The sequence below is a fragment of the Suncus etruscus genome, chromosome 9, assembly GCF_024139225.1.
Source record: "Suncus etruscus isolate mSunEtr1 chromosome 9, mSunEtr1.pri.cur, whole genome shotgun sequence".
In the NCBI taxonomy this organism is placed as follows: Eukaryota; Metazoa; Chordata; class Mammalia; order Eulipotyphla; family Soricidae; genus Suncus; species Suncus etruscus.
This window is the reverse complement of record NC_064856.1, coordinates 30,961,003-30,987,369: the sequence shown is the minus strand read 5'-3', so window position 1 is coordinate 30,987,369 and position 26,367 is coordinate 30,961,003. Positions and strand designations below refer to the sequence as shown.

General features: G+C 50.3%; 1 protein-coding gene across 1 annotated transcript in view; it reads left to right on the top strand.

Annotated features, from left to right (window-relative positions):
* Window positions 1-209: 209 nt before the first annotated feature.
* RIPOR3 (RIPOR family member 3) overlaps window positions 210-26,367 on the top strand; it is a 66,568-nt gene continuing 40,410 nt past the window's right edge. Inside the window, exon 1 of the mRNA XM_049781365.1 lies at window positions 210-227. The gene's annotated coding sequence lies outside the window, so the exon portion shown is untranslated. The remainder of the gene's footprint in view (window positions 228-26,367) is intronic.

Here is a 26,367-nt window from a genome sequence, read left to right as displayed (position 1 = left end):
CGTATCAGAGCCCTGCAGAGCCCGAGAGAGGGGTTCGGGTCTTGGAAGATCCGGCTTTGGGCTTGCAACGAAGTGAGTTTCCGAGGGGCCAGGCTGAGTGAGTGTCCGTTCGGCCCGGGTCCAGCCCTGGCGTGTCTCTGAGTTGTGCTGAGCGTGCTGGCCTGTGGATAGCACGCCGGGTTGCAGAGGAGGACAGCGACCCGAGTGACCCCATTTCCTGCTTCATGGTGAGTGCCCAGGGGACACCACACCACGGAGACTGAACCCCTGACGGACAGACGGAGTGTGGACGGTGGGTGCTTGGACCAAGCTCTGCAGGGAGGGGAGAGGAGGGCTTAGGGTGATGGTACCTTGAAGCTAGAGCCCTGGGGAGCTCCAAGGAGGTGAAGATGGAGAGACGAGATCGCACGCACTGTGTGTCCCTGGGCATGTTCTTGCCCATGGGTCCAACATATGGAGAACAGGCTCTCGTTGGGGAGGGGACACACTGATTCTGATCCCCCCTTTTGTGGCGCTACTGAGAGGCTCAGTATGGTCACTTGTGAAGTTGAGGCACCCGAGAGTTCCTCAGCTGGTCTCACCTTCCTTGCACACAGGACAAAAGGCTGCTTAAGAGAAGTGTTTGTGTTGCCTGCGATCACAGCATCAGCTTTTGAGTTTGTGTCCACAACAGTTTGTGCCCACCAAGTCCTCCCTCTGTGACAGCGAGTCGGGGGGTGGGGTGGGGTGGGGGGGAGAACTGCCTGTCTGCAGCAGGGCACCAGATGGACTGAGGGCTCCCTGTGGTGGCTCCTGGAGTCCCCAAAGGGCAGAGACTGGCAGATGACTTAGTGAAGTGAAGGATGGCTCTAGTTTTATTTTTGCCTTTTTTGGGGGGTAGTCACACGCGGCAGCGCTCAGGGATTACTTCTGACTCTATGCTCAGAAATCACTCCTGGCAGGCTCAGGGGACCATATGGGATGCCGGAATTCGAAACACCGTCCTTCTGCATGCAAGGCAAATGTCCTACCTCCATGCTATCTCTCCGGCCCCATCATTTTTGCCTTTTTTTGGGGGGGGGTCACACCCGGCAGCGCTCAGGGGTTACTCCTGGCTCTGTGCTCAGAAATCACTCCTGGCAGGCTCAGGGGACCATATGGGACGCCAGAATTCGAACCATTGACCTTTGGCATGAAAGGTAAATGCCTTACCTCCATGCTATCTCTCTGGCCCCCATTTTTGCCTTTTTGAAAAAAAAATCTGTTTCAAATCGTTAGGGGTGTCCACACCTTCTCAACTCTGCACAGGGAGGAGAATGCCCAGCAGAGCTCTGAGTGACCCCTCAGGGGAGTGGGGTTCAAGGATTAATTCCTTTTGCCATCACAGGGTATTTGCACATAAGCCTGCATGCAGGTTGGCAGCTAGTTATGAGGGGCACAAAGCCTGGCCACCTGGTGCCCCTCGTCTGCCTGGTCCCAGAAAGACTCAAGAACTCGCCAAGAGCAGGGGTGTTCACAGCAAGACATAGTAAGTAGGAACTTCCAGGCATCTGGACAGACTTGGGGGGCCCAGAGGGGACCCTTTGCTCTTCTGGAAAATTCCATCCCGGACAGCTCTATCCGTTGCTGCCTTACAAGCCTGGGGTTCTCATGGAAGCCAGAGGTGTTCCTGGCTCTTAGGGAAACAACTTGTGGCAGGACTCCCACTCTCCAATTTTTGATCCTGTCCCAGATGGAGGGTCATGTCACTTTCCTTGTTTCTGCCCTGGACTCTATCTACCCTTTTCTTCTTTTTGGATTTCGGGGCCACACCCGTTTGATGCTCAGGTGCTACTCCTGGCTAAGAGCTTGGTTTGGGGGACCATATGGGATGCCAGGGGATCGAACCATGGTCCTTCCTTGGCTAGTGCTTGCAAGGCAGATACCTTACCTCTAGCGCCACCTCACCGGCCCCTATCTACCCTTTTCTTATTCTGTCCTCACTGCTCTCACTGGGGCTTCTCTGGGGAAAGCTCTGAAATCTCTCTCCAGCCCCAAAGGCTGAAGGCACCCATGGTGATGTGTTTGGGAGCTGGCCCAGGGCATGGTTTTCATAGGAGGAGCTCCCCACCTCCAGTTCCTGGGACCCCTGCACAGACAGGGCAAAGGAGAGTTTGGTTAGGGTGAAGGGGACTTGGAGAGAGGCATTCCTGATGTTGGAGAGATGAGTTCTAGGCTATACCTCCCAGTGCATCCCCACCCTGACTTCTAGAAAGCCTAATGAACCCTCACCAGCACAGCCACACTCCCAGGTTAGCCGGAGCGCTGTGATTTAAGCCAGATGTTGGCACTCAGAGCAGTGCCCTCGGCCACTGTTCCAGGAAGCACAGATCCCCACCCCGAGCCCCCAGATCCTTTTTGGAGTGCCAAAGATGTGTCCCACTGTGTGCCTTTCAGCTGGTCTCTTCTCCTTGTCCCTTCCTGCTGCTTCTAACCCCGTGGCACCTCCAATAGCTTAGTGCTCCGGTGTCCTGGAATCTGAGCAGGAGATGAGTCTTCCAGCTCTTCTTGCTTTGGCCTGGCTCCCTCATGGGGGTGGAGGGAACAAGTTGGCCAAGGGAAAGACAGTGGTTAGATTTCCAGGACTTTGGCAAATGGGTGGCTAAATGACCTTGATTTAAAAAGAAGCTTCTTAGACTGAGAGTATCATATGGAATGTGGTACAGAGAGCAGAGAACTAAGTATAGTCGGGACAAAGGGAACAGGAGGTTCAGAACTCCTTCTGTCCCCATTCTAGCTTCATTTCTTTCTTTCCATTTTATTTACTTTTGTTTGTTTGGGTGTCTTTATCTGGTAGTGTTCAAGGCTTATTCCTGGCTCTGTGCTCAGGAGTCACTTCTAGAGGGGAGAGTTGGGGGACCCTATGAGGTTTCAGGTATAGAGCCTGGGTTTAATCCATGTATCTTACCTGCTGTACTATGTCTCTGGCACCTAATTTTTCCTTCTTATTTTTATTTTAAATTTTTTTGTGTGTTTTGAGTCAGATCTGGGAGTGCTCAGGATTTTTACTCTTGGCTCTGCACTCAGGGTTCACTCTTGGTGGGCTCAAGGAACCATATGGGATGTTGGGTATCAAACCGGAGCTGGCCAAATGTAAGGCAAGTATAAGTCAGTCAGTAGCAGGTGAGCAGCCAGTGGAGAGGGAAATCTGTATGCTCTGCTCAGGGTCAAACAGTTCACTCTCGGGCCCGGAGAGATAGCACAGCGGTGTTTGCCTTGCAAGCAGCTGATCCAGGACCGAAGGTGGTTGGTTCGAATCCCGGTGTCCCATATGGTCCCCCGTGCCTGCCAGGAGCTATTTCTCAGCAGACAGAGAGGAGTATCCCCTGAGCACCGCCGGGTGTGGCCCAAAAAACAAAACAAACAAAAAACAAACAAAAAACAGTTCACTCAAGTCTCCACATGTTGTTTTGTGTCTCAGTGATGCAGACAAGGTTCCTGCTTCAGGTGAAGTGTGTAATTGTGCTCTCCTGGCAGCTTCTTCCCTGGTCACTTGCCTTCGGAACTGCAGATATGGCTCTGTTGACCAGCAAGCAAAGCACCAACCTTCTCTTTGCTGTAGGACTTTTGCATAATTTCTTAAGGTCCAGGCAAACTGGGGGTGGGTGTGGGGATTGGAACTTTGAGTGTTAGTGGTGAGCGGTGGTTTAAATCCTGTCCCCTTTCACAGCCGTGCAGTCAACCCGACACCTAAGAATCAGTGTGTGCACTCGTGAATCTAAGAATCAATGTGTGCACGTGTGAATGCCACACCCAACGATCTGTGCACGCACACACACACACTCACACACAAACACACATCCTCTCTCTCCCTGGGGTGGGGGAGTTGGCTATTATATTGTCATCTGCATACCATAGTCTGTTAGCCCAGCTATGAGTGGTGTGTGTGTGTGTGTGTGTGTGTGATAATGTGTGCATGAGTGTGTGTGAGTGACTGTGTTTATGTGATAGTGTGAGAGTGCATAGGTGTGAAAGTGTGTGAGTGAAAAAGTGTGTGTATGTGTGTGTGAATGTGTGTGAGTGTGGGTCTTTGTGTGATAGTGTGAGTTGGCATGAATGTGTTGTATGTGTCAGACTCCTACTGTCCTTAGCCCTCCCCCAAGGAGCTGCACACTCCAGGAACCCTCCTACTTCCTCCTCCCCTTGCAGCAGGCCAAGAGCCCAGCTCTTGCCTTTGTCCCGAGTGTTGGAAGTGGGGACAGTAGAGACAAGGTGTTGTCTACACAGGCCAACTGCATTCGGCTCTCGCACCAACCGAGACTGTTGTCCACCACACACTTCCCCTCCTGCCTGTTGAATGTCCTGTCGGCCCCGTCCATTCACTCGCCTTCACATCTGGCTTCTGCTCCTTCATTCTGACTGTGCAGATGCAAGACTCCAATAGAACCGGCCTCTTGGAACCAAGAGAAGAAAGCCTCAGCCAGAGCTATAGGGAAGTCGGACAGCTTTTATTTTTAGCAAGCCCTGGAGCCAGGTGGGTCCTTTCCAGTTTCCCCGAGCCAGTAAGCACGAGAGGAAAATATTTCTCATGCTCTTGTTTGCTTCTTGAACAGCTCGGGCCAAGATGGGGGCCCAGGTGGGGACTTGGCTGAGAAACCTATGATGGAGAAAGGGTGTCCGTGCCCATAGCAGTGGAAAAAGAAAATGGTCAAGAATGGCTGATGCTCCTTTTGCTTTGTGTGGTAGGAATGACATGAAAGTTTAATTCTCCACTCTGACGAACTCCAGCTGGGCACACCAGGGGCTCTACGGGCCCTACTGGGCACCCATGATATTCCAAGGATATACAGATGACAATTGCATCAATGGGGTGGGGGACAGGGGGTGTCATAGCACAAAACTAATGGAAACCAACCACTATCAGAGGGTTGTGACTTTCCAGGTCACCCATTTACTTGCATTTAAGCTCTTCTTTTGATTTTTGGGGCACATACAACAGCACATAGGCATTACACCTGGCTCTGTGTTTAGAAATCACTCTTGGGGCCCGGAGAGATAGCACAGTGGCGTTTGCCTTGCAAGCAGCCGATCCAGGACCAACGGTAATTGGTTCGAATCCCGGTGTCCCACATGGTCCCCCGTGCCTGCCAGGAGTTATTTCTGAGCAGACAGCCAGGAGTAACCCCTGAGCACCACCAGATGTGACCCCCCCCCAAAAAAAATCACTCTTGGATGGGGCTGGAGAGATAGCATGGAGGTAAGGCGTTTGCCTTGCATGCAGAAGGATGGTGGTTAGAATCCTGGCATCCCATATGGTCCCCCGAGCCTGCCAGGAGTGATTTCTGAGCATAGAGCCAGGAGTAACCTCTGAGTGCTGCCGGGTGTGACCCAAAAAACCAAACCAAAACAAAAACATCACTCTTGGTAGGCTCAGGAGTCTATATGTGATGCTGGAGATTGAACCCATGTTGACTATGTACAAGGCAAACAAATGTCCTACCCACTGTGCTGTCTCTCTGGTCCCTAAGCTCTTCTTTTGCTATTTAATTGTTAGACAAGTGGATCATCTGAGCCACCGGGGATGTAGCTCAGCAATAGAGGATGTGACCAGCATACGTGAGGCCCTGGGTGGGCTCCCAAGACCATATGCCCCCAGTTGTAGGGGGCTTCAAGTGTAACCCTATTAAAAGTGAGCTGTGTTCATCTGTGTGCCCTGGCTGTGCCCTCTTAGTTGAGGTGCTCAGGTTCCAGTTGAGAGACTCACTGGGGTTGCTTTCTTCATGACAGGGAGCTGCACTTCTGGTCTGTGGTGCTAGTTTTTCCTTCTGATTTAGCGAGGGGGAAAGGGAGCACCTCTCTCTTGTGCTGCTTGAACACGCCTGGTGTGGTGTGGCTGGAAATCCTGCATAAAACTGGGAGTCACAGATAGCTGGGCCACCACCTCCAAACAGCCCCGCAACTTGGTCTGTACTCGGCAAATGTGGGATCTGTAGGGGTTTGACTTGAGGCCCCATGCTGGCTGGGCAGCCACTCTTGGACCCTCAAGGTTTGAATCCCTGACTCAGGAAGGGGCTTTGCACAACAAAGAGCATTTGGGACTGGGCCGCAGAAATTATGGAGAATATGTGAGTGTCACTTGGTGACAGGCAGCAATACAGAAAATGTGCAGTGGTAGGGACAGTTAGACACTCCACCATGATGCTACCTTCTCTGCACCAGGTCTTCTACTGCTCCCACTGTCCTTTATGCTGCCAAAGCATCCTTAGCACGTGGGACTGTCCTCACAGCTTCCCCATGTGGCTGCCTGGCTCGAATGCCACTGCCACCACATGGCTTTTGCCAGATGTCTCACTTCTTGCCACTTGAATGCGTGGAATTTCCCCTGTTCTGCTGCAGCGCCCCCGGGACTATCGCAATGAGCCTCCAACTGAGAATATCCAAAAGGGGGGCTCGGGGTGGGGCTGGGCAACCCTTCCCTTGGTGACTCTCTCACTTTGCTCATTTACCCGCACCTTGGCCCTGTCTCTACCATCCGCACTTCATAGATGAGGAGAGAGGATCAGAGAGGACAGGTCACCTGCCCCATCACACAGGAAATGTGGCCAGGCTGGGCCTGGGTCTAGCTGGCGGTTGAGCTGCGGCATGCTGGTGCATCCTCAGTTCCAGAGTCGGGATGCAATTCCCCTTCTGTTTCCTCCTCTCCGCTGTGTGGGCTGGGGCTCTGGGTAGGGGACTACCTGTTTCTCTCAAGATACTGGAGCTCTTTATCCTCCTACCTCTGTGTCTTCCTCCCTCCTCACTGACCATGCAGGGCTGTGGCCCGCTTCCTGAAAGACCTTATGGGAAGCCGCCAGACTTAAGCCTGCAGCTGAGTTGGTGGGGCACCTATTCCCCCCAAACCAGTGTTGGCAAAGCAGGGCCTGGGGACCCTCAAACCAGATACTGTTCCTGGGCGGAGGAAGGGACCAGCTGGTTTGATCCTTGGTCTCCAAGACCTGGCCTGGCTGAGGGGCCCCCAGTGTTGAAACCGTGTTCTGGTGATGCCTGGGCATTTGTCCTCAGTCTGTTGGAATATCCATGCCAAAGCAGTTTTAGTCCCCCGGATAAAACATGTTTATAGACTTTTTTGGGGTGGGGGGAGGAATTCCATTCCTGTTGCCAATTAGTTCTGCTTGAGAACAGCTTTCTCAGCCTTGCTGCGCTGGCTGCCTGGTCTGCAGTGCTGGTGATTTGCTCAGAGTGGGATAAAGTGGGGTGAGGGTCCTCGTCAGGACTCCAAGAAGGGCCATCAAAGCTGTGGGTAGTGGTGTGGGTCTCTGGCTACCAGCTAGGTGGGAGATGGGGTTCTTTTCCCCAACTGCAGCCATGAGATTCCTCTCTTGATGGACTGGGAAAGAGGATCAAGGGTATGGGTGAAGAACAGTTTGGGGCTCTGTGGATCCCACCCCCTCCTAGATAGTCCTCCTCCTCCAGGAAGCCCCTTGGGAAATCTGCTCCAGTGTCTGTGGCTGTTTCAGCATGACTAAGCAGCCAAAGTGTCCAGTCTCTTTTAGGGGGACAGAACAGCAACTAAGAGCACAGAGTACAGGAGGCTGGGTTTGCATCTCCCTGTGTGGCTGGGTCTCTCTCTTCTCACCTGTGTTTGGAAATAACCTCTGACCTCATCCTGTGACATGGTCCCTCTCAACAGCATTTTCCCTAGAAAATGGGGCCAAGGATAGGACTCCCAAGATGGAGTGAGGCAAAGCACAAACTGCTTCCAGTCCTGCAAAGGCCAACTGGGCAAAATCCCAGAAGCCTGCTCAAGGTTGGACATGCAGTGGTGTTTGGGGGTCAGCAGATGGACTGGTCATGAGCTGAATTCACAGCACAGAAAAATTGGGCTTCGGCTAGGGACATGCTCTAAGGGCTTTGCACGGGTGTATTATGGAAGAAGTCCACATGCCACCCCAGCACCACCAAATATTGACCCTGAGCACAAAAGTTGGGAGTGACCCCCCAATTTCTACTAAGCCAAGGGGATTCAGAAGGGGGAGCCCCCGACACCCCAGGGCAGGCATGTAGGGTCCACATGTTCCTCCTCCAGCTCTCAGGGCTCTGCTCACCATCCTGACCCTCAACCCTGCAGGAAGTGAACCACAGGGCTGGACACTGTCCTACAGCGGTCAAGACACCGAACATTGCTGACATTTTTGCATCTTGGGACAAAGGATGAAGAAACTCGGATGAACTCTGCTGGTTTCCTGGTGGAAAAACCCTTGGAGGGGCTGAGTTTTACCCTAAGAGTGAGCTCCACCATCCCATGCTCCCCAGGACTTTGAAGCAACAGCTGTAAAAACTCCTGCTGGGGGTTGGAATGATAGCACAGCGGGGAGAGTGTCTGCCTTGCAGTGGCTGACCTGTGTTAAATCCCTGGCATCCCATATGGTCCCTGAACACCACCAGGAGTGATTCCTGAGTGCAGAGTGCTATGGCCCCCAAACCAAACCAAACCAAACCAAAACTCTGTTTACCCAGGGATGGAATCAGGAGATTCCAAGGACACCTGAGGGCTCACATAGCTATGTTCCCCACTCTGCAGAGGTACCCCTAGAACCAGTGAGTGCAGACTGAACTTGACAGCAACTTGATGCTTCAGACCCTTCCCTCTCTCTCCTTTTCCCTCCCCTTTCCTCCTCTCCCTTCTTCCTTCCCTTCTCCTCCCTCTCCCCTCTCTTGCACTCTCCTCCCCTCTCCTCCCTTCCTCCTTATCTCCTCTCCTCTCCTCTCTGCTCATCTCCTCTCCGTTCCCCATCCCTCCTTTCCACTCCCCTCTCCTTCCCTCCTATTTCTTCCCCTCCCCTCTCCTCATTCACTTTCCTCTGTGGATGTCCCTCAGCTGGGGATTGTCCCCAGGCCTGGACCATGCCCACACACTCACTCACACACACATTCTAACTGTTTTGTTCTCTAGGGTCTCATATACATGCTTGCTAAGAGTTGTGATCTGGGCCATAGTACTCGTGTGAGTACTTTTAGTGACTCTGTGCTATTAAAAATCATCTGTGGGGCCCACACAGAATTGTTAGGATTTTCATGGTGCGTGTGGGTGGCCCTGGGGATCAAACTCAAGGTCCCATGTTTGTTAGGCAGGTGCTTTAACACTGGCTCATACCCTGGGTCCTCTCCTCCTCTATTCATTTTTATTTTTGATTTTGGGTCACACTAGGCGGTGCTCAGAACTTACTCCTGGCTCTGTGTTTAGGGATCACTCCTGCTGGGCCCAGGGGAACATATAAGCAGCTGGGAATGAACCCAGGGAGGCCATGTGCAAGGCAAGTGCCCTACCCATTGTGCTATATTGCCCCTTCTCCTCTTCTTTTAAGGATGTCTGTCACTGCCTTGGGGGTCACTGTATTTGAATATGACCTCATCTTAGCTGATTATACCTGGACACTGTTCCCAACTGAGGTCACCATCTGGGCCGACATGAATGTTGGAGAGACGCTGTTTGATTCCTGTAAGTAGGAGCCAGCAGGAATATGCTTCAGGTCACAGGGTTTACTCCTCACTGCCTGTTGGGCTCTGCTTCAAGCTCCTTCCAGTGGGACTGAGCTTATCATGAGGCCCTTAGCATCCAGTCATGTAGCACATTCATAATGCATCTGGCATTAGACCTTTTTGGTTTTGAGTTTTTAACCCCAGCTGGAAAGACTTTGAGACCCTCCCACCCCAAACCCCAGAGTTTCAGTTCCTACAATTTCTGTCCCCAAATCCCAGAATTAGAGCTTTTCTCCCTCCCAGTCCATTCCATCCCATGTCCTCCCAATCCCTTCCTATCACACCAGCCCCTTTCCTGAGTGGCTCAAGCATGGGACCTTCTTGTCTTCAGAATGGAAACAGGAGGTGGCCCTGTTCCCCCATGTTCTCCCCTTCTCCCACCAGCAGGAGGGCAGGGGAGAGAGTTCAGGGGTCCCTGACCCTGTGCTCCAACTCATGGGCCTCCCTCCTGGCCATCTGCCAACCTTTGAACACTCTTGACCCGGGGCTGCTGATCAGGAGACAGTCCACAAGGCTGAGATTTATTGAGGTCAGTTTGGTTCTTACAGGGTCTCAGTGGACCTGGCCTTGGGGGCCGGTGGGAGGAGGTGATGGGGTCAGAGGCTTGGGCTGGATGGAGCTGTTGGGGCAGAGCGTCAGCTATTGGACACCCACTGGGGCTGTCTGTATGACTGGGGTCAGGGCAGCTTTGGCTGGTGGGTCAAGTGTGTGATGGGACTTCTCGGAATCATGAGCTTGAGCCAGGAAGGAAGGGGCCTACATTCTCTTCAGCCAGAGCCTCAGGGCCAGGAAATAGTTGCTGTCCGAGTGGCCAGAGGCTCCTAGGAGATCATAGGTCTGAACACAAGATTGGTCTGTAGAGCAGAGCAGTGCCATGGGAGAGAGCTGGCCTTGCCTGCATTCAAACCGGCATCTCCACTGCCCAGCGGGGCTCAGCCAGCCCCTGCATCAAGCAGGATTATAACAGCCCCACACCTGGTCCCTAAACTGAGGCTCATGACAGTGTTCTCACCTGTGCAAATCCCAGAGCAGCTTCTGAGAAGCTGTCACTGCTTCTGGGCTGAGGGCCATGTTCACTGCAAAGGGCTCTCTCAGACTGTGGTGGCAGCAAGAGGGACCAGGTCAGACTTCATGCAGAAAGACAGTGCACTCCAGACTCCTGCATTCTCTCTCCTCCCATGCTCACAATAGAACACAGACCTGTGAGAGGGTCACAGAATGCCAATGCTGAGATAGACCATGGAAGGTTCAAAGTAGCTTTACATTGAGGGGTGCATCTTCAGTCCCATTGTACAGAGGGGGGAAACTGAGACTCAGAGAGGGGAACAACAGAGGTCCAGGCACATTTGACTCCAACACCACCCCAGAAACCTATGCACTTTCAGTTTTGGTGCATGCATGAAAATATTCCCAGCACCATCTTTTGTAAATGGGCTCTAAAAATAAACACAATGGCCAGTTTTTCATCCTGATCCACACCTTATGCTCATGGTGGAGAAGCTGTGAATGATGGAAGAGCCAAAAGCTGAGGTCCAACTTAGACATGTTCTAGGATTGGTGGGGAACACACCTCCCTGGGTAGGGGTGGAAGTTCTAGCCCATTTACCTGCAGGAAATAGTCAGGCTGAAGCTTGCACTTTGCTAGCTGGTGGTTAGTACTTATCTCCTCTGAGGACAACTCTGATTTATGCCCAGTGTTGGAAAGCAGAATCCAACCAAGCTGGACACTTGGGAAGGCCGGGAAGCTAAGGAAAAAGCTTCCATGAAAATTCACTGTGGGCAGGGGTGGGGACAGACTATGCCATATATGTTGCCTGCATTTGGACACTTTGCAACATGCAGCAGAGCCCATGTTATCAACAAGCTTCTTGGAAGGAACCCTCATGCTTCTGCATTTGCAGGAATTGCAGTCCTGTCTCTACCTTGTCCATGGGCTAAATACACAAACAGCAAAGGTCTTGCCTTTCACTGTCCTATTAGTTAATTCCTTTTTGGTTTGTTCTTTGGGCCACTGGGAAAGAGAGAGTTAGGATCTGTGCAGGAGAGGTCTTCGACTACAGGTAACAGAGCCCTGAGTCACACTGATATAGGCTGAAAGAGACTAATCAGCTCGGGTAGTTTCTGAGTCTGGGGCAAGAACTGGCATGAGCTGTGGTTGGCTCTAGTGGGGTGGAAGGGTTGGTATTGGTGCCTGGCCTGGATCCCCTTGGCTGAGATATGGTGGCTTTGGTGACTGTAGGCACCCTGTTCTATGTGGATCCCAACCTGTGCTGACTCAGTGCTATGCCTAGAGAGGTAAGGATCACTACAAGGAACCCAAGTGACATCAGGAGAGAAGGCTCAGTCTGACAGAGATTTCCTGAAAGTTTCTGTGATTTCTAAGAATCAGAACCATTTCCAGCTTTCTAGAACATTCTAGAACACCCTGAATGAGGGCGGGGGGGGGTGTGGGGGGATAAATATGGGAGAACAAATGCAGGTTTTTCCCATCCTTCAAATTAGGGCCAACATTGCTAGTCAGTCCCACACTTTTCTCTCAGAAACCCAAACATAGCTTCAGAAGCCTTTCATGGGGGCCACACCTGGCAGTGCTCATGGCTTATTCCTGGCTCTGTGCTCAGGGATCACTCTTGGTGTGCTTTAGGGTGCTATATGACATACTGTTTGCACATATACCATACACCTTGCATTACCTCTCAGCCCTCAGAGAGAAATCCTTTTCAACAGAATTCTTTCAACACTGTACCCGAAGCCATCAGCATCCACCAGTTGGTGTCGGAACAGGAGCAGAAACCTACTGGCAAATTCCTGCATCTTAGTCATAGAGATAAGAAAACCCACAGAGCTTAGACCAGAAATGGAGCTTGGTGATAGAGTACACATATATGAAGCCTGGGTTACACCCCAGGAAATGAAAACAAGGAGGAAAGAAGATAAGAGAAAGAGAAAAAATGAATGAGGGAGGAAGGAAGGAAGGAAGGAAGGAAGGAAGGAAGGAAGGAAGGAAGGAAGGAAGGAAGGAAGGAAGGAAGGAAGGAAAATCAAGCAAAGGATGGAAGGAAACAGGCCCTGCTCAGAGGCAGAACCGGCTAGCTGGTATGCCGCAGGACTCAGACCCAAGCTGCTGCCGTGTATTTGGAGCCTGGCTGTCTGTGTTGGTGGACAGTTCCACTCCAGGCCACTGCTGCTGCAGTGCAAGAAGAACTTGCACAAAGTCAGAGCTGGTCACTAGCCCAACTCCTGCTGAGAGCCATGCTGGAGAGCAGTGGGATGGATTCTGGGGTCCCTCTGTTCAAAATGTGATCCCAGCACCCTTGGGGACAAAGCCTAGCGGGCTCATCTTCATGTGGGTGAGGCTGAAGAACATCACCTATGGGCTGGGGGGGGGGGGGCAGGAGGCAATGACAGGCAGTAGGGCAGGAGGCAGAGGTGAGTAGGCCGTACCCCCAGGGCTTCGTGCCAGTTTGGTTTCTTCCTGATCTGGGAGAAGCCAGCTCCTCAGACTGGTCCAGAGGGGCCCCTAGGCAGCACCATGTTGAGTGACAGCAACTGTCATCTCAGGGGGCTGCACAGGGCTCCTGTGGCTTCCACACAGCAACCAGAGACCAGCATGGACAGCAAATCCCAAATTGAAAGTCACAGGACTGCTGGGGCTTGCTCCCTGCAGCCTGACACTGACCTCAGAGGCTTGGGCAGGTGAGAGGCCCTGCCCACGGCCACCTCAGGCTCTGTGTCATGTCAGGTGTGCTGACACCAGAGTGACAGCCTGGCTGATGCTGCCTTGAGGAACCCAGGAATGTGACTCACTGAGGGTGGCTTCCGGGTGGGGTTGGGGAGCACGTACTCTGAGGTCTGGGGTGCTCAGAGAGCCATACCTCACTGCAGGTGCATAGGGAAACTCTTGGCAAAGGCAGAGCCAGCAGCTTGAAAGGCGCTGGACCCCCACCAGCCCTTCTTCTTATTAATGGCTGTAGGGAGGGTTGATTTTCTCTGAATTCTTTATTTCTTGAATGCCTTATGGGCAGGCAACCAAGTTTTTTTAGGGCCCAAATACCCATGAGTACAGGTTATTTTTTTCAAGCATCTTTTCTTTTCTTTTCTTTTCTTTTCTTTTTTTTTTTTTTTTTTTTTTTGGTTTTTTTTTTTGGGCCACACCCGGCATTGCTCAGGGGTTACTCCTGGCTGTCTGCTCAGAAATAGCTCCTGGCAGGCACGGGGGACCATATGGGACACCGGGATTCGAACCAACCACCTTTGGTCCTGGATCGGCTGCTTGCAAGGCAAACACCGCTGTGCTATCTCTCCGGGCCCTTCTTTTCTTTTTTTTTTTTGGTTTTTGGGCCACACCCGGTGGTGCTCAGGGGTTACTCCTGGCTGTCTGCTCAGAAATAGCTCCTAGCAGGCATGGGGGACCATATGGGACACCGGGATTCGAACCAACCACCTTTGGTCCTGGATTGGCTGCTTGCAAGGCAAACGCCGCTGTGCTATCTCTCCGGGCCCAGTTTTCTCTGAATTCTAGGCCATGAGCAGAGAGAGGGACCAGGCCTGAATCTGTCCTGAGGTTCCAAGTCCTCAGTCTGCCCCAGAAGCAGCTGTGCATTAGGCTGGAAGTGCCAAGGGTGAAAATACTTGAGGGGCTCTGCTTAATGTACCCCTCCATGGCCCCTGCAAGGGCTGAGAACCACAGATAAAACCAGGCGTTGGCCTGCAGTGGATGGAAGGCACTAACTTGTGCACTGGGAAGGTGGTATAGAGTGGTGGCGGTGGTGGTGAGTGAGTGTGTGGGGGGGAGAGAGAGAGAGAGAGAGAGAGAGAGAGAGAGAGAGAGAGAGAGAGAGAGAGAGAGAGAGAGATCGTGTCACTGGGGTGACCAGAATTGGGAGCAGCCCCTGGGCACTACTGGTATGATGCTCTCCAAACCAATAAACCCTAAAAAGCTACCCCAAACCAAGCAAGCACTCAGACTTACAGATGTAGCCAATTAGGATTGCTTATTTATTTTCTTTTTGAACATGTACTTTTAATCCTATTTTTGGCTTTCCCCCAAGAACTCCTTCTTGGTTGATCAAGGCAGGCAGGCCTGTTTCAAGACCCCAGTTCCAGTTTTCAGGTAGGGGGACACAGACCTGGAGAGGGAGTCAAGTGTGCAGCTAATCCTCTCCTCTTCCAGGCCCCCAGGGGCACCCACAGGGCTGGCTGATTGCAGAACCAGCTGGAGCGGAAATGTGAGGGCTGAGAGGGCCTGACTCAGGCCTGCAGGCTGAGGTTAGTGCTGTGGATTAAAAATGGAACCTCTTTTGTGCCCTCAGATCCAGGTTCAATTCCCGTCCTGCTCCACGCCTTCTCCTCCATGAGCTGGGCTTACCTCCAGATCACCTTGAATGCTGGGTGGCTGCCTGCATGGAATAAATGTTGTGTCTGTTGGTGGTTGAAGCCAAGTGGTGACATGGGTGCCGGAAATGCACATGTGTTTCTGCTGCACCTCAGATGAAGCTGCCCTTCAGCCCCAGCAAGTCCTGGATCCTTCCTGAGCAGCTGCAGACCAGGAGGGAGGTGCTGAGGGCCTCCTGATCCAGCAGCCGTGTTTGAGCTGCTTTGCCCTCTTATTCGTCTTCATGACTATCCCTAGGAGATGCAGGCTCATGGCCTATGCTCTCCCATGGGCTTTTGCTTCCTTTTGTACCATCAGTTTGGATCAGAAACCCAAAAATTTCAGGAATTGGAATGCATTGGAAAGGGCATGCATTGGAAGGCTATAGAGATGTTCCTTTTGATAAAAAAAAAGCATATTTTCATAACAAAAAAAACCTGCTAGCAACCCCAATATGATAAATTGAAGAAAGAATGTCAGTTGCTTATGTAATGGAAAGTCTTGCAATGTGTGTATGTGTCTCAGGTGAAGCTTGATCTGCCCTCTTCCCTATGTCTCTGTGTTCCTGTGCCCCCAGCATAGCCACCCCAACTCCCAGTAGTCACAGGAACATTCCTTATCTCTGGCTTTGCTTTAGTTAAAGGATGTGAACTAAGCATATTGTGTGGGTCTGGCCAATGAGTGATGGTCTCTCTTAGGTCTAGTGTCCAAGGCATATTTGGTGCTTGGGGGACAGACCACATGGGCCATGTGGCCACTGTTCAGAGGGGGGCAGGACATCTAGGAAAAGATCATGGCCTGGGTGGCCACTCAAGTTCCTTCCCAGAGATTTTTTTTTTTGGATCACACCCGGCAGCTCAGCTGAGGCTCCACGCTCAGAAATAGCTCGTGGCGGGCACGGGGGGACCATATGGGATGCCGGGATTCAAACCAAGGACCTTCTGCATGAAAGGCAAATGCCTTACCCCCATGCCATCTCTCCCGACCCCCCAGAGACTTTTGGACTCATCATACAGTGCTTGTAGCTCTTGTATCCATCTCTCTCTGGCCAGGACTCTCTGCAGAGTCCTTTCAATTTTTAGGGAGTATTTATTTTGAGGAGGGCCACACCCAGAGGTGCTGCAGGCTTACACCTGGCTCTGCACTCAGAGATCACACCTGGCAGTGTTTGGTGGACCATAGGGGGTGTTGGGGATCAAACTGAGATCAGCTATGTGCCAGGCAAACACCCTCCCTGCTGTATTATCTCTGGCGGCTCAGTGAGCAATTTTAGGACCATTTAAAATTTTGTCTGCTTATTAAAAAGTTGATGTATCTGTGTATATGTATGAATACATGTGTATTTATATGTATGCATGTGTGTGCATATGCGTGTTTGGTCTGATTGTACTACCTGAACTCTATTCCCGGCTTATTCAGGAGGAGACATTCAGTCTTGGACTCAGGAAATGGTCTCAGTACACGCTGGAGAAATCAGTCATCATGCATGTGACCACGTGTCCCCACCTCTGAGTCACTGTGGGCTGTTGCTAATGTCCAGCAGGATGACACAGGCCCGAACACATGAGGCTTTATTCTGAGGCTCCTCCCAGGAAAAAGGTTAATCTCCAAAACAAAGCACCACGTACGTAACCAAATGGGCTGGAAGAACTTGTTTGGCCAAATTTAGAACCCTCAAGAAGGTCAGAGAATAAATTTAGAACAACTCAACCTCCAGGCCCATGGTGCTGTGTGCATCTCTGGTCACCACCTGTTCCTGAGAGTTCTGGAACTTTCCTTTTGTGCCATGAGGAAGAAATCTGGTCCTAAGCAGGTGCTGTGCTGCCCCAGCTCAACCTCTCTGAGCTTTAGAGGCAAGGGACAGAGCATAATGCCAACCTCAGGAAGTTAGAAAGAGAAATAATTTTTCCCTCCTGGTAAAACAGACTGTCTCTATGATTCCCCTCTCTAACCATTGGCTTTTCTGGACCATGTTGGGGATAACAACCCATGATGTCTGGTTGGAAATCAGGGCATATGCAGTGATGGGGATAGAACCCAGGCCTCCCATAAAAAGGACACTTGAGGGCTGAAGAGATAGCATGGAGGTAGGGTATTTGCCTTGCATGCAGAAGGACAATGGTTCAAATCCCAGCATCCCATATGGTCTCCTTTGCCTTCTAGGAGCAATTTCTGAGTGCAGAGCCAGGAGTAACCCCTGAGCACTTCCGGGTGTGACCCCCCCCCCCAAAAAAAAAGGACACTTGAGTTATATCCATAGCCCCACTTGAACCATTTACTTTTTCCTTTCCTTTTTTTTGTGGGGGTGCCCACATCTGATGGTGCTCAAAGCTTTACCCTTGGGTCAATGCTCAAGGTTCACTCTTTTTTTTGTTTTTGTTTTTGTTTTTGTTTTTGGGCCACACCTGGCGATGCTCAGGGGTTACTCCTGGCTGTGTGCTCAGAAATAGCTCCTGGCAGGCACGGGGGACCATATGGGACACCGGGATTGAACCAACCACCTTTGGTCCTGGGTCTGCCACTTGCAAGGCAAACGCCGCTGTGCTATCTCTCCAGGCCCAAGGTTCACTCTTGACTGTGCTCAGGGACCATATGGGATGCCGCAGATTAAAGCTGGGTCAGCTGCATGCAAGGCAAACGCCCTTCCCACTATGTCCATCTCTCTACTATGTGGACAGTCCCATCTCTCCAGCCCTCGTGTTCCTTCTGTGTGCACAAACCTAGGTCATTGATGGAAATTCCCGAGTCTGTGTTTAAGTGACTGAGTACAAATCTAGCTGAGCTAGTATTAGGAAGACAGTGGGGGAAAGTGGTTGAGAATGCAAAGGCGTCATTTCTGTTCATGCACTGAGCAACTAGTGAGAGGGAAGGTATGTGAGCGCAGCAGGAAGAGGTGAGATATACAGACACATAAACCTCTGTGATCTTTCTGGAAAGAGCAGAAAGTGTGGGCATGCTCAGAAATGTCCATCCTGTTGACCCAGTGGGTCCTCCTCTGAGAAAGCATCCTAAAGGTGGACTTATAGGGATGCCATCATGTGAGCTTAAGACTCTCACATAGGGGCCGGGCGGTGGCGCTAAAGGTAAGGTGCCTGCCTTGCCTGCGGTAGCCTTGGATGGACCGCGGTTCGATCCCCCGGCGTCCCATATGGTCCCCCAAGCCAGGAGCAACTTCTGAGCACATAGCCAGGAGTAACCCCTGAGCGTTACCGGGTGTGGCCCAAAAACCAAAAAAAAAAAAAAAAAAGACTCTCACATAAGGACTGGAGTGATAGCACAGCAGTAGGGCATTTGCCTTGCATGCCGCTGACCTAGGACAGATCTGAGTTCAATCCCTGGCATCCCATATGGTCCCCCAAGCCTGCCAGGAGTGATTTCTTAGCACATACTAGGTGTGGCCCCAAAACAAAACAAAATAGACTCACATAGTCTTCAGGCTGTCAGGGAGTCAGTCTCACTTCTCCTGGAAGGGAAGAATGAAACAGGTACTAGGTGTCCCACCTTGGGGTAACGTACATCATTCAGAATGCTAATGAGAGCCATAGTACAGAGGGCAGGGCTCTTGCCTTACATACAACCAATCTGAATTTGATCCTGAGCACCCCGTATAGCCCTTCTCCCAACCTGCCAGGAATGAAAAAAAAATGCTGATGAGATGGGACTGGAGAGAGTATAGTGGTCAGGGCAGTTGACTTATATCGTCAACCTGGGTTCAATTCTCAGGACCCCATATGGTCCCCAAGCCCTGCAGGAGTGATTCCTGAGAAAAGAGTCAGGAGTAAGCCTTGAGCTCCTCTGGGTATGCTCCCCTCAAAAAAATGCTGATGAGAGGGTGAAATGGAAAAAGGTACTTACCTTCCCTCACATAGAACAAGAGATTTCAGACCAGACCCTTGCTTTCACACAGCCAGCCCTAGTTCAATTCCTGCTCTGAGCACCATCAGGAATAAAGCTGAGCACTGCCAGGTATAGGTCAAAATTTTTTCCCAACACACACACACACACACACACACACACACACACACACACACACACACACACACACACACACTGATAAAAATCACATGCATCCGGAGTCAGAGCTTGTAGGGCATTTTGTAGGGCACAGGGCCAATTTGGGTTCTATTTCCCACATCCCAGATAGTCTCCTGAGCCCCTGAGTGATTCCTGAGAGCAGATCCAGGAGTAACCCTTGAGCATCACAGGTGTGACCCCCAAGCAAACCAAAATATCACATGTATTTATCCTAGAAAAATATCTTTTGTCGAGACATTCCTTGATGCCCAAACCTGATGAGATGATGCTTTTCAGCAGTCACTAAGGGTAAGATGCGGGGGCCAGAGTGATGGCACAGAAGGAGCTGCACTATCCCTGCACGTGGTAGAACAATGTCAGATCCCTGGGACAGCTCAGGTGTGGGCTGATCTCAAACAAACAAACAGAAGAACAAATGGTGACGTGACTCTCTGGGCAGCCTGACATGACAGAGCCAGGTCTTAAACCCAGTAGAAGACTAGAAAGTTCTACTGTGCACTAAAGAAGAGCCAGAACTGAGCCTCAACTTCTTCCCTCCTATTTGTTTGTATTTTTCTCCAAACCAGAAAAAAATAAAGCTGGGGGCTGAGAGGGGCTCAGCGTCTTAGATAAAAAGGGAAGGAAAGAAGCTTTTGCCTTGAGTAAGCACTTTGTTTCATTGCCACAAACTCAGTTCCAGCTAAAGAAAGCAGTCCATGATCCTGAACACACACACACACACACACAAACACGCACACACACGTCACAGACAGATTGGTCCCGACACTATGGAATCTTTGAGGTTCCCTTGAAAGGTGTGTGCACGGGTGGCTGTGGGAAACAGAGGCCAAGGACTCATGTTGGATTTAAGCTCTGTTCCTTTTATTCAAAGCAAAAAGTGGAACACTTATACTCAATTTCTTGACAAGTCATAATTTTCAAAGTTATTCATACAAAACTAATTTACCAAAAATGGCACAGGGACAAATTGTTTAAAACATAGTTTGACACATAGCATTTTCACTTTTGAAGCCACATTTTGCTATCAGAAGTTTCTCAGTAGTAAAGTTAGTTCAGAGTTGCTTTGGTTTTATGCATACTGAACTGGGGCTTGAAATGTTAACCCTTACTATGACTGCACAAAGGCTAAGAGCAAGATTAGATTAGAGGATGAGGAATATTCCTATAAGACTAAATAAAAATACTTGAGTCTATGCAAATGTTCCTTATAGGGTTGTTTATATATCTGAGTACTCTTTAAAATGTCAGCTAAAATTATGTATTAATTGATATTTATGCTACATTTCTTTATTTCTTTTTTTTGTTTTTGTTTTTTTGGGCTATACCCATTTGATGCTCAGGGGTTACTCCTGCTAAGCGCTCAGAAATCGCCCCTGGGTTGAGGGGACCATATGGGACGCTGGAGGATCGCACGATGGTCCTTCCTTGGCTAGCGCTTGCAAGGCAGACACCTTACCTCTAGTGCCACCTCTCCAGCCCCTTCTTTATTTCTTGAATGCCTTATGGGCAGGCAACCAAGTTTTTTTAGGGCCCAAATACCCATGAGTACAGGTTATTTATTTTTTATTATTATTTTTGGTTTTTGGGCCACACCCGGCAGTGCTCAGGAGTTACTCCTGGCTGTCTGCTCAGAAATAGCTCCTGGCAGGCACGGGGGACCATATGGGACACTGGGATTCGAACCAACCACCTTTGGTCCTGGATCGGCTGCTTGCAAGGCAAACGCCGCTGTGCTATCTCTCCGGGCCCAAGCATCTTTTCTTACAGGTGCAACTTTTTCAAACATCCTCTCTGCGAGTACAGATTGCTTTGAAAAAGTTCCTGTAGGGGCTGGAGAGATAACATGGAGGTAAGGCATTGCCTTTCATGCAGAAGGATGGTGGTTCAAATCCCGGCATCCCATATGGTCCCTTGTGCCTGCCAGGAGCAATTTCTGAGCATAGAGCCAGGAGTAACCCCTGGGCACTGCCGGGTGTGACCCCCCAAAAAAAAAAAAAAGAAAAGAAAAAAGAAAAAGTTCCTGTAATAGCAGACTGCTTTTAAAAAACTTCCTTTTAGGCAGTTAGGGCCTTTTTAAACTTGGTGCCTTCCTAGGTTTCAGGATTTGCTATGGGTGATGTAGCACACACACACACACACACACACACACACACACACACACACACACACACACACACACACACACACACACGCTGAGTCCACACCCTAAGCCAGAAGAAGCAAAAGCTGGTAGTATCCGAAAGTCTGCAAGACCCATGCAGACTGTTGTTCCAGGCGCAGCTTTCCAAGAAGCAAAGCTCAGTGAAATAAATATTTTTCTTGCAAGAAGAGGCTGAAGCCAGCGATCTTAACAACTCCCCAATTCTTTCCAGATCCACTCAAGCGCTGGCGTCACCGCGCCCATCTTGATGTACTTAGATGGCGCAGCAGTGCAGCATGTCTGCGTCTCTGCGGCTTCTATTCTTCAGGGGGCCAGGAGAGAGAGAGAAGAAATCTGGCCCTGCTGAGGGCTGTCCTTGCTCTTTGAGATCCCCACAACTTTTTGGGGTTCCCCATTTTCTTTTCCTGGTAATGCACTATAGAAATTGGAGGCCTAAGAATTCCGACTAGCTTCTTGGCAAAGGCTCTATTCTTTCAGACCCGTAGACAATCTGCAAGCAGCACTTACTAAGGAGCTTTGCCAATTTACCCACACGAAGAAATGTGGATTTTCTCAGACACTGGGAGCGCCTATTTAGACAGACATTCATAGACTGACTCATCCATTAATTTCCTCACTCAACAACTGTTTACTGGGCAAACATGTAAGTGTAAGATTTGGTAGAAAGCTAGTTTCAGACAGTCCAAAGCTTCCAGAGATGCATGGTCCATCCACCCATTCATTCATCGACCCCTCCATCCATCATTGCTATCTCCATCCAGCCCTCTCCTTTTCCAGCCTCTCTCTGCCAGTCATTGCACTCATTAATCCATTTAACCATTCATCCCATCTTCGTCCGTCTATTCATGCCTCTTTCCTTCCTTTCCTCCCTTTATCCCTCCTCCATACATCCACCTACCCAGACCCATCAATTCATCTACCCAGAACCCATCTCCACTCCCCAACCTATCTATTCACTCATGCATCCACCCATCCAGTGGCTATCTTTATTATTATTATTATTATTATTATTATTATTATTATTATTATTTTGGTTTTTGGGTCACACCCGGCGGTGCTCAGGGGCTACTCCTGGCTGTCTGCTCAGAAATAGCTCCTGGCAGGCACGGGGGACCATATGGGACACCAGGATTCGAACCAACCACCTTTGGTCCTGGATCGGCTGCTTGCAAGGCAAAAGCCGCTGTGCTATCTCTCCGGGCCCTGGTGGCTATCTTCTGAATGCTCCCCTGGGTGCCTGGTATGTTCCGAAAACATGATACATTTAATAGTAAATTTTCTCACTGCAAATACATTCTAGTCAGAGTGACAAAGTAGGCACACAAGTCAAAGCTCATGTATGGATGTGAGCTGGTACTAAATACTGACAAGAAATATTAAGCGGGCCCGGAGAGATAGCACAGTGGCGTTTGCCTTGCAAGCAGCCGATCCAGAACCAAAAGGTGGTTGGTTCGAATCCCGGTGTCCCATATGGTCCCCAGTGCCTGCCAGGAGCTATTTCTGAGCAGACAGCCAGGAGTAACCCCTGAGCACCGCCGGGTGTGGCCCAAAAACCAAAAAAAAAAAAAAAAAAAAAAAGAAAAAAGAAAAAAAAATATTAAGCAAGGACAGGAATAAGGGGGCAAAGATGGTCACACTTTTAGAAAAGGGGCCAGTCAATAGCTCCCTCAGAAGAGTTTGGAGGGACAGGGCCTAAATAACAGTGACTCACCTGTCACAAAGTCCCTTGGTTTTTTACTTCAGTTCCAGCTTATGCCGGTGAGATGTCTCTGGGTTTTGTTGACTGGTGGAAGCCACACCAGGAAGTGCTTGGAGACCTGGCTGGGTAGGGATTGAGCACAGAGTGGCATCATGCCAGGCATGTGCTCTGCCTTATTGAGCCATATGCCTGCTCTTTCTGTTGTTGGGGAGCCTGCATGTGCTCCATACTCCCGATGAAAGCAGATACTCCTGTGAACTGGCCGTTGCCGGGGTCCTGCTGCTGAGCTAGATTTCCTGCATGCAACATGCACTAGTAAAGCTCCTATCCAGATGCACGAACTGTTGAGAAAGTGAGTTTCTCTCCAGAAAAACACTGAGAATCAGGGACAAAGCTTTATGGTAGAAACATTTGTCTTGCATAAGTGAGGCCGGGGTTCCATCTAGAAAAGAAAGAAAGAAAGAAAGAAAGAAAGAAAGAAAGAAAGAAAGAAAGAAAGAAAGAAAGAAAGAAAGAAAGAAAGAAAGAAAGAAAGAAAGGAAGAAAGGAAGGAAGGAAGGAAGGAAGGAAGGAAGGAAGGAAGGAAGGAAGGAAGGAAGGAAGGAAGGAAGGAAGGAAGGAAGGAAGGAAGGAAGGAAGGAAGGAAGGAAGGAAGGAAAGAGGAAGGAAGGAAGGAAGGAAGGAAGGAAGGAAGAAGGAAAGAAGGAGGAAGGAAGGAAGGGAGAGAAAGAGAAAGAGAGAGGAGAAAGAGAAAGAAAAAAGAGAAAGAAGGAAGGAAGGAAGAAGGAAAGAAGGAGGAAGGAAGGAAGGGAGAGAAAGAGAGAAAGAGAGAGGAGAAAGAGAGAAAGAAAAAAGAGAAAGAAGGAAGGAAGGAAGGAAGGAAGAAAGGAAGGAAGGAAGGAAGGAAGGAAGGAAGGAAAGAAAGAAAGAAAGAGGGAAGAAGGGCCAGAGAGATAGCACAGCGGTGTTTGCCTTGCAAGGAGCCCATGCAGGACCTAGGGTGGTTGGTTCGAATTCCAGCGTCCCATATGGTCCCCCGTGCCTGCCAGGAGCTATTTCTGAGCAAATAGCCAGGAGTAACCCCTGAGCACAGCCAGTGTGGCCCAAAAACAAAAACAAAAACAAAAAAAGAAAAAAGAAAGAGGGAAGAGGGGCCTGAGAGATAGCATGGAGGTAGGGCATTTGCCTTGCATGCAAAAGGACAATGGTTCAAATCCCAGCATCCAATATGGTCTCCTGAGCCTGCCAGGAATGATTTCTGAGTGTAGAGCCAGGAGTAACCCTCGAGTGCTGTCCAGTGTGACCCAAAAATCAAAAAAAAAAAATAGGAAAGGAAAGGAAGGAAGGAAGGAAGGAAGGAAGGAAGGAAGGAAGGAAGGAAGGAAGGAAGGAAGGAAGGAAGGAAGGAAGGAAGGAAGGGGAGAAGGAGGGAGTGAGCAAGGGAGGGCAGAAAGAAAGAGAAAGACAGGAAAGAAAGAAGGAAGGAAAAGAAGAAAAAGGAGGAAAGGAAAGAAGGAGGGAGGGAAAGAAGGAAAGAAAAAGGGAGAGAGGAAGGTAGACAAACATTGAGTAACAATCTAGGAGTTGTTAAAATCTGGAGAACTGCACAGGTAATGAAGTGAACGTGACAGGGTCCCTCTCTAGAGGGGCTCAGTGCCCAGTGTGGGATGTGGCATGACCATGATAGGCATCACCTTTAAGGAGCTCTGAGGGTGGCAGTTTTGCAACACAATGGGAGACAGTCCAACCCAGCTGCCTGGTTGAAAAGGGCAGGGCTTTGGCAGACCACCCCCAATTTACATGCACCCAGAAACCTTAGCCTGAACTCTCTCTGAACTGAGCAGGGCTCTGTGGCCTTTCTATGCTTCCGTGCACCCTCTACACACACACACACACACACACACACACACACACACACACACACACACACACACACACACACACAAATACATGCAGGAGCCCTGTGGACAGGGTCTAGGTCTTCAGAATGGGACCTGAGCTAGGTCAGCCTGCATGGCCTCACCTGTCCAGGTAGCTAGTAGAGAACCAGCAGGAATGTTTCAGGTGCTCAGGGCTCAGGGCTTTCTCCTAGCTCTGTGCTGTGATTATTCCTGGTGGAGCCAGGAAACCAGAGAATACCAGGAATTGAACCTGGGTCAGCCATGTATAGGCAGAGCTAGCAAGTCCTAGCCCTTCTGGCTCCCTCTCCTGCACTGAGAGTTTTTTTTTTATATTTGTCTGTTTCTAAATGAAGAGATAACTCACGACCATCAAATCTACTGCATCCAAGACACAAGATTGTGATCTTTTCTTTTGTTGTTTGTTTTGCTTTTTGGGGCCACAACCAGTGATGCTCAGGTGTAACTCCTGGCTATAAGTTTGGGACGCCGGGGATAGAACCAAGGTCCATCCTGAATCAGCCACGTGCAAGACGAATACCCTGCTGCTATGCTATCACTCTAGCCCCATGTTGTTATTTTTGTTTTTAGGCCACACAGTGGTGCTCAGGGGTTACTCCTGGCTCTGTGCTTAGAAATAACTCTTGGTGGGCTTGGGTGACTATATAGGATGCGAGGCATCAAACCCGGGTTAATTCTGTGATCTTTTAGCATGTGTGTGTGTGTGTGTGTGTGTGTGTGTGGTTTTTGGGTCACACCCGGCAGTGCTCAGGGGTTATTCGTGGCTCCAGGCTCAGAAATTGCTCCTGGCAGGCATGGGGGGACCATATGGGACGCCAGGATTTGAACCCATGACCTCCTGCATGAAAGGCAAATGCCTTACCTCCATGCTATCTCTCCGGCCCCTCTTTTAGCATCTTTGCAAAGCTGCACAAACATACCCCCCTGCTTGTTTGGAAACATTTCATCACCCCCAAAATATTCCGCACCCAGGAACAGCCACTGTGGCTCTCTCTTCACACCTGGCTAAAGAAACCCCCAACCTGTTTCTTGCATCTGGGAAGGAGCCATGTCAGGCTGCTCCATTTCATGTAAACCGAGTCCCAGTGCATGACCTTTTGTGCCTGGTTTTCCTATTTCATGGGGGTCCAGGTGTTTGAGATTTGCCGCCTTGGGTGCGGGTGGGGGTCTTTCCTTTCAGGCCAGACCCCTCTTGTCTGTCCATTGATTCTACTGCCCCGTATCCATGTCTAGGTTGTGTGAGCTGCACAGCTGCAAATACTTAGGTGCGGGCTGCATGCAGACATCTGTTCTCAGGATTCATTTCTTGAGCTGAAACTTTGTGCCGAGTCACCAAGGGGCCCGGTCCGCCCTCCACAGTGGCTCCTCTGCTCTGTCCTCCTACCAGTCCGGCCGCCTGGTTCCCATTTCTCCACCTTCACGCCAACACTCGGACGCTTGCTGGCTGTCTGTGGGTGGGAGGCGGTACCTGGGTGTGCTGATGTGTTTTACAAGGCCCTGAGCACTGCTGATTCAGAAACGCATGTCCCACATGCTGAAACTGGGGTTTAGAGCAGATAGGGTTCAGTATGGCTGCTCATGAGGGTGCATGGTGTGTGTGTGTGGGTAACTCAGTGGCCTCTCAGGAAGGGAGGGAAGGAGAAGTATAGTCCGAGGGACCTAAGATTTGAAGCCGGAAAGA